Source organism: Pipistrellus kuhlii, unplaced genomic scaffold (assembly GCF_014108245.1).
Source record: "Pipistrellus kuhlii isolate mPipKuh1 unplaced genomic scaffold, mPipKuh1.p scaffold_m20_p_3, whole genome shotgun sequence".
In the NCBI taxonomy this organism is placed as follows: domain Eukaryota; kingdom Metazoa; phylum Chordata; class Mammalia; order Chiroptera; family Vespertilionidae; genus Pipistrellus; species Pipistrellus kuhlii.
In genome coordinates, this window is record NW_023425529.1 from 58200653 (window position 1) to 58208938 (window position 8286).

Here is an 8286-nt window from a genome sequence, read left to right on the forward strand (position 1 = left end):
AGTTATACACAGTTTTGTTGTTGTTGTTGTTATTTTTCCAGTCTCATAGTTTTATTCCCTAACAATTACCATGAAACAAATAAGTACTAGAAATGGTTTACCAAATGTAAGAGACAGGCACAGGACAAAGTGTCTTCTATTACTAACAGTTTATGCATTTTCATGTTCTAATCAGCCATCAGTGTCAGGTAAAGGATATATACATTTTTTGGCTTTCAAAAAGCTACATTCAGAAATTAGAATTTATTTCCTTAATGTGTCTTTACTGTTTGGACCTAAAGAAAAAACAAGACTTGGTGCATATGGAAGGGAATTACCTCACACACAGGAGGGACTAGCATATTAGTCGGAACTAGAAGAATGCCAGTTAGGCTGATGTAGGGAATGACTGTCATAGCCTGTGCATGGGGCTGAAGAAAAAGGCAAGAGTCCGGACTCTTCAGGGCTCATAAGTCACATTCAAGACAGTCTCACTGTAGCTGGTTTGGCTCACTGGACAGAAAGTCAGCCTGTGGTCTGAAGGGTTCTATTCCGGTCAAGGGCACATGCCTGGGTTTCAGGCTCGATCCCCAGTTGGGGGCTTGAAAGAGGCAGCTGATTAATGGTCATCATTGATGTTTCTCTTCCGTTCTCTGAAACCAAAAGCTTTTTAACAAGATTGTCATAAGTAATAACATTTAAGAATTCTTGCTGCAGAGAAGGAAAAGGGATAGGGAGTTAGAAACATCGATCTCCTGCACACCCCTTACTGGGGATGTGTCCGCAACCAAGTTTAAATGCCCTTGACCAGAATCGAAGATTACCTTGATGCTTTTATTTATATTTAATCAAGGAAAGAATAAATGAAGTAAACCAGTAAAACTTAGTCTCCAATCACAGGTGATAAGGGGATAATAGAGAGAAAAATTAACTTCGTGAAAGACTTAAGCACAGTTGATAAATTTAGTGGAAATTTGGATACAACAAGGCACAAAGAATGACTTAAATGGTATGTCTTCAACTGAAATGGGATACTAGGAAAAGATGTGGAGGCAGTATGTAGTATGTTTGAAATCCAAGAAATAGCAAGTAGTTGTGTGGCCATATGGTTTCTGTGTTTTGTGTGTGTGTGTGTGTGTGTGTGTGTGTGAATCCATTAGCTTTTGTTTTATTGATTTTTTTTTTTTTTTTTTTTTACAGAGAGGAAAGGAGAGGGATAGAGACTTAGAAACATTTATGAGAGAGAAACATTGATCAACTGCCTCTTGCACACTCCCTACTGGGGATGTGCCCCCAACCAAGGTACATGCCCTTGACTAGAATCGAACCTGGGACCTTTCAGTCTGCAGACTGAGGCTCTAGCCACTGAGCCAAACCAGTTTCGGCAGGCCATTGTAACTTCAGTGGCATCTTGTTAATTTTATTTTAAACTATTTCTGTTGACTTCAGAGAAGAGGTTGGAGGGAGAGAAACATTGATGAGAAAACCATTTATCTGCTGCCTCCTGCATACCACCTATTAAGGATGGAGTCCGCAACCTGGGTATGTGCTCTGACAGGGAATCTAACCATGACCTGTTCATAATGCTCAGCCTCTGAGCCACAGTGGCTGGACTTTGTTTTATTTTTATTTATTTATTTATTTATTTATTTATTTAATTTCAGGGAGGAAGGAAGAGAGATTAGAGATCAATGATGAGAATCATTGATCGGCCACCTCCTGCACATCCCTGCTGGGGATCAAGCCTGCAACCTGGGCATATGCCCCAAATCGAACCTGGGACCCTTCAGTCTGCAGGCTGATGCTCTATCCACTGAGCCAAACCAGCGAGGCCAGGCTTTATTTTTTTAAATGTCTCATAGATAACTTGCTCAGGTTCTACTTACATAATAGCTATCTTATAAGTAGTTCAACTTTGTGAAAAGAAAGTTTTGTCATTGACTCAGGAATTGGGCCCCACTCCATTATGGTTTAGAAACCTGAATACCACTGTATGACACTTGAGTTCTCTGCCCTCCCTACTTCCCCCTGCCACGAAAAACAAAAACATAAACAAAAAAACCCATAAACTGATGAGTCATTTTACATTACTACCTCTATCTTCAGCTTTCCCCCAAGTAGGGGTAGAAATCACCTTAGATGAAAACATAAATAAGAATTCTTAAGCATCCAAAAATATGCTCAGTTTATTAGAAAGTGATTTTGCAGAATGTGATTCACAGATGGCTATTTTTATAGTTAATTAAGCGCCATGTCAGTCACTGGTATCTGACACTATACTTTCAATCCGGAAGGCAAAACAGGCTGGGCGTTTAACGTGTTAATAGTGTATCTGTTGTGGAATACTTGTCTCGTTCCTTTTGAGAGTACCTGGCAGTAATCTACCTAAAGTTATCTTCACCAATTTTTACCTCAATCCCTGCTTACATGACTATTGAGACTAAAACGTGCTCTTAACAGAAGTTGATCCGTTAGCATAAATAGTCAGGTAAAGTTAGGAATCATAATGATAGTTTAAATTTTCATTATTTCATGCATCCTGTGTCTCTCCTCTAACCTTTTAAGTTTAATCTTAATTTCTTGGCACTCTTCCTGTTCACAGCTTTTATGTATTAACTAGAGGCCTGGTGCATGAAAATTCATGCACTGGAGGAGGGGGTGGTCCCTCAGCCCAGCCTGTTCCCTCTCACAGTCCAGGAGCCCTGATGGGCAGGAGGTGACCCGGTGATTATGGGAAGGCGATGCAAAAAATCACACCTCTGCTGCTGCTACTGCCGGCAGCGCAAGCCTTGGCTGGCCCTGGGCATCCACCATCAGGTTTGCTTGCAGGGCCTGGGGAACTCTGGAGGCAGGCACCATGACAGGCTGGGACTGCCATCTTGTGGCTGTGGGCACCGCCATCTTAGAGGCCTGGACAATCAATTAGTATGTTCCTTCCTTATTGGATGTGGGTGCTGCCATCTTTGAAGGTGGGGCAATCGTAGCATATTTCCTCCTCATTGGCTGTGGCCACCGCCATATTTGTGGTGGCTTGAGGGTCAATTAGTATATTCCCTCTTTATTACATAGGATATTCTGTTGGTTTCTAACTTGATAGTATTTCCAATTCACACCTTTTCCCAAACTGGAGACTTAAGTACTGGACATCTCTATTTGAATATATATATATTTTTATTTTTTTAATATATATTTTCATTTCAGAGAGGGAGAGAGAAATATCAATGATGAGAGAGAATCATTGATTGGCTGCCTCCTGCATGCCCCCTACTGGGGACTAAGCCCACAACCCTGGGCATGTGTCCTTGACTGGAATCAAACCCAGGACCTTCAGTTGCAGGCAGGCTAGGGCCCTACTTGAATATTTAGTAGGTATCTCAACACTTTACCCTCAACTATTCCTCAGCACCTACTCAGCCCAGGCTTCCCTAGTAGCAAACAGCAACACCATCATTTCAGTTGCTTAGGCTCAAAGCGTTGAAATCATTTTTTACTCTTACATCCCTATTCAATACATCAGGAAATATTGTTGGCCATCAGAAAATACCTAGAATTTGACCATTGCTTGCTTGCTTATATTACTGCAGTAATTCCTAATGGTTTTTCCTATTTTTCTATCCCTACATTCTTAGTACATCTTTCAAGAGTTTTTATTGTCTCTGTTAAAAAAACAGCAGTGACTCCCCATTTCTGACAAGATTAAAGCTCCAGTCCTTAAAAGGTTCTTCCATGAGTTGGTCCTAATTTTCAGAGATCTTCCAGTACCTGCCTTCCGTGCTCACTGCATTCCATCCACTCTACTAGTAGCCTCTGTTTTTTAAACAGGTCAGGCATTTTTAAACAGCTTTTGCAGAGGCTGTTACTCTGCCTGGAATGCTCTGGATATCTGCATGTTAAAATAATTCTTTAACCTGGATGGTGTGGCTCAATGATTGAGCATTGACCTGTCAACCAGGAGGTCATGGTTCAGGGCACATGGCCAGGTTGTGGGCTCAATCCCCAGTGGGGAACATGCAAGAGTCAGTGGGTCAATGATTGTCTTCATTATATTTTTATTCCTTTTCCTTCCTCTCTGAAATCAATGAAAACATTACATTTTTAAAATTTGGCCCTGACTGGTTTGGCTCAGTGGATAAGAGTGTCAGCCTGAGGACTCAAGGGTCCCAGGTTTGATTCCAGTCAAGGGCATGTACCTTAGTTGTGGACACATCCCCAGTGGGGAGTGTGCAGGAGCAGCTGATGGATATTTCTAACTCTATCCCTCTCCCTTCCGCTCTGTAAAAAATCAATAAGAATATATATACACACACACACACAAATTTGTTTTAGTCTTTACTGGTGGTGGTCTTACTCATTTTAAGAGTCTTATGTTCTACCAACTGAGCTAGCCGGGCGAGACTGTTCTTACTCATTTTAGAGGGAGAGAGAAACCAAATGGTTGGCTCCCATACATTCCCCAACAGGTCTATAGGACAATGCTCCAACAGCCACCTCGTCAGGGCTCTCTTCACCTTTATATTGAAGAATGGAACCCACTCTTATTCTTCCAAGTATTTATTACTAACACAGTATGTTACATTTTTAATTCATTGGAATATAAACAGTCTTGTTTTCCGTTAAGACCCAAGTGCCACATCAGCAGGGGGCACATTGATGTTAAATAAATGCTTAAATAAGTGTAGGTCTACCACATTACCTTGTTAGCTTAAGCTTAGAGTTGTAAGAATTAATTCAGCATCTTTTAAATTATAATATGTAACAAAAGTTGCTGTTTTGATTAAGAATATATTCAGTGTGCAGCCATCACCACTATTCATATCCAGGATTTTTTTCAAGTTCTCATTAAGCAGTAATTTCCCATTCTTGTCTGTCTCCTCACTACTGCCAACCTTTACTGTTGATGGTAGCTGTTCTGACGGGTGTGAGGTGGTACACAAGTGACCCGGTACACAAAATTTGTGCATATTAAATGGGGATTAATTAGAGGAAATAATATTCGCCCTTTCTCTATAATAGAAGTGTCAAGAGGTTAAAGAAAATTAATAAAATGTATATAAAAACCTTCCTGTCAAGAGTTGGGCTCACCATGGGACCCAGACTCAAGTCCCCGCCAACCCACATTGACCTCAAAATTGTGTGAGACCCCAGCCCCAGTTGGTTCCCCCCACCCCATTGGGCTAGATCCAGACCTTGCCAGTCCCACCCTTGTCAAGCCCTGCCAGGCAGGGGGCGTGGCCTCAGGTTTCCTAGCCCAGTGCTGGGGCAGAGGGCATGGCTTGAGGTACCTTAGCCCAACACCAGGATGGGAAGCACATCTTGAGGTCCCCTGTCAAGCCCTGCTGGGTGGGGAGTGGCCTGAGGTCCCTTGTTAACTCCAAGGGAGTGGGGGAGGGCAAAAGCTCAGGTCCCTGCTGATTGCTCGTTAAGGCTCCTTATGGGAACTTGGCCTCAGCTGTGGGTGCAGCCATCTTTGTGATGGAGTGATAATCAGCATATTCCCTCTCTTAGATAGGATTTGCCTCTTCTAAGTACCTCATATAAGGAGAAACCTACAATATCTTCCTATGTGGCCAGCTTATTTCACTTAGCATAATGTTTTCAAGGGTCATCTATGTAGCATGTATCAATTTTATTTTTGTGGCTCAATAATAATCTATTGTTTGTATATTACCAAGTTTCGTTTTTCTATCTACCGTGAACATTTGGGTTTTCACCCTTTGGCTATGGTGAATAATGCTGCTGTGAACATTGGTGTACAAGCATGTGAGTTCCTATTTGTGATTCTTTGGGTATATACGTAGGAATTGCTGAGCATGTGGTAATTCTGTTTAGATTTTGAGGAGCCCCAATTCTTGTCTACAGCAGTTGCACCATTTTGCATCCCTACCAGCAACTCATGAGGGTTTCAGTTTCTCCACATCCTGACCAACACACATTTTCCTAACTAGAGGCCCAGTGCATGAAATTCACGCACTAGTAAGGGTCCCTAGCAGCTGCTGGCTGCTGGCCGGGTACTCCCTCCCTTCCCCCTACTAGTCCCATTCCCTGGTCAAACTCTCAGACAATTTTTGGTTGAGGGGACAATTTGCATCCAACATTTTTATTATATAGGAATGGTGTGAAGTAGTATGTCAAAATATGAACTTAGTTTTTATTGAACCAATTATACTCATTTCATTGGCTTTCATAGTTCTAAATTATGTGGGAGGGGGGAGAGACAGGAAAAAAATACTATTTAGGAACAAACTGACTCATAAGTAATTATCTGAGAGATGCAAATCAAAACAATGAGGTATCACCTGACACCTGTCTGAACAGCTATCATCAACAAATCAAATGACGAGTGCTGGAGAGGATGCAGAGAAGAACCCTCCTTCACGGTTGGTGGGAATGCAGACTGGTGCAGCCATTGTGGGAAACAGTATGGCGTTTCCTCAAAAACTAAAAATGGAACTGCCACTTGACCCAGTAATACCATTTCTAGGAATATATTCCAAGAAAACAAACACCAATCAGAAAGGATATATATACCCCTATGTTCATAGCAGCACAATTTACAATAGCTAAATTTTGGAAACAGCTTAAATGCCTATCAGCAGATGAGTGGATTAGAAAACTGTGGTACATCTACACAATGGAATACTACGCTGCTACAAAAAAAGAAAAGGAATTCTTACATTTGCAGCAGCATGGATGGAACTGGAGAGCATTATGCTAAGTGAAATAATCCAGGCAGTGAAAGAAAAATACCACAGGCTCTCATTCATTTATGGATAACAAAGAACATTATAAACCTGATGAACAAAAAGATACAGAGGCAGAGAAGCATTGAACAGACTGTCAAATTACAGCAGGAAGGCTGGGGAGTGTTGCGGGGGGTGGGGGTGGGGTTTAAGAGATCAACCAAAAGACTTGTATGCATTCATGTAAGCATAACCAATGTACATAAGCCCGGGGGGGGGGGGGGGGGAAGCATGTGCTCGGGGATAGGGGATGCCGGGGGAAGGTCAATGAGGAAAAAAAAGGAGACGTACTACTATTTGTAATACCAATAAAACAAAAAGTAATTGAGTAGGTTCTTGATCATATATGTTGTGTGAATAAGTCCGTTGTATAGAAAGAGTGTATGTATAAGTTGTTTATGTGAGGCTCACTTGAGTACTTTTACAGCATTGACATTTTGTGTCATTAAATGATCCAAAAGCTTGCTACTATTATAAAAATGTTGTCTATAGCCCAGCTGGCATTGCTCAGTGGTTGAGCGTCAACCTATGAACCAGGACGTCATGTTTCGATTCCAAGTCAGGGCACATGTCCGGATTTCGGGCTTGATCCCCAGTGGGGGGAGGTGTGCAAGAAGCAGCCGATCAATGATTCTCATCGTTGATGTTTCTATTTCTCCCTGTCCTTAATTTCTAAATCAATAAAAATATATTTTAAAAATAAAATAAAAGTGTGGTCTACAGCAGCGTTTTTCAACCGCTGTTCCGCGGCATACTAGTGTGCCGCGAGATGTTGCCTGGTGTGCCATAGGTGCAGACAAGACAAGAATTTTATAATTTTTCACTATTTTGTTTACTTAATATTTCATAATAAAGTAATTATAAAATACTTTCCTTGTGTTTATTTGATTCCTATTCAAGAGAATTACTTTATATATAGTCAATATAGGCACAGAGTTAAATTTTTTAACATTTTCTAATGGTGGTGTGCCTCGTGATTTTTTTCATGAAACAAGTGTGCCTTTGCCCAAAAAAGGTTGAAAAACACTGGTCTACAGACTATTAATGTCAGCATCACCTGGGGTGGGAACTTGCTACAAATATCGAGTCTGGGGCCCTACCTCAGGAGCCAGAATATGCATTTGGACAAGATCCCCAAGTGATTTCTATGCACATTAAAAAGCGACAAGTTGTGTTTTTAAACTGCTTTTAATGACTACCTGATATTTCAACTTATACCATGATTTTAATCAGTTCTTGTCATTGGGTATTCAGGTTATTTCACTAGATTTTTTCGACTGATGTAAAGGATATTGCAATTAATAACCTTATAAGTTAATCTAAATGTACATCTCTATATTCCAAAAAGTTTGTTACAGTGCATAATTTAATGAGTATGAACATTTGAGGTTTTTGGCACAGGAAGTTGCCCTCTGATTTACCTTCACCTCAGCTGTTTGTGAAAATGGATATTTACCCATTTCATTTCCAATAATGAGTGCTTTTTAGAAATACCAATTTTGAAAGTGAAAACTGGTATATTTATTTTGTGATGTTTACAGTGGGTTAAATATTGTCAATGTTTTCA